The sequence below is a fragment of the Penaeus monodon genome, chromosome 25 (genome assembly GCF_015228065.2).
Source record: "Penaeus monodon isolate SGIC_2016 chromosome 25, NSTDA_Pmon_1, whole genome shotgun sequence".
Lineage (NCBI taxonomy): Eukaryota > Metazoa > Arthropoda > Malacostraca > Decapoda > Penaeidae > Penaeus > Penaeus monodon.
The window spans coordinates 33,960,671-33,961,126 of NC_051410.1; the positions used below are offsets into that span (position 1 = coordinate 33,960,671).

The 456-nt window shown below is 52.2% G+C and overlaps 1 protein-coding gene across 1 annotated transcript in view; it reads right to left on the reverse strand.

Moving 5' to 3' along the window:
- The window catches only part of LOC119589162, a gene marked incomplete in the record, with an annotated part of 255,201 nt that overhangs the window by 174,270 nt on the left and 80,475 nt on the right, over positions 1 to 456 (reverse strand).

Genomic DNA, 456 nt, shown 5'->3' on the forward strand with positions numbered 1-456 from the left:
AATACACAAGCTATATACCCTGCGCACACTACGTACACACAAGCACAGAGTCATTTACAGACCGACAGAAGTCCCAAGCAGTAGTAAAGAGCGGAGTGTTGCGAAGGATAATAACTGTGGCCGCATAGACGATGACTTCACGAAATGATACAAGGGGAGGGGGAGGGGGCAGGGGGTGATGACGGGGTCCAGATCCTACAATACCTCACCCCCTGGACACCCATAACCCCCCCCCCCCTTCCACCCTGCTGACACACTTCCTAGCCCCCCTCCTCCCTGCCCCCCTTCCCGTAGACAGGTAGCGTGCACGTGTTTGTCATCTAACATACACATATGCACATACGCGTAGGTACACAGCAAATATGTGAATACGAAGGTGTCATGTTTACACAAACAGAGAAGGAGCTGAAGATAGAGGGGGGTGGAAGACAGAGCAAGGAAGAACGAAGGTTGGAA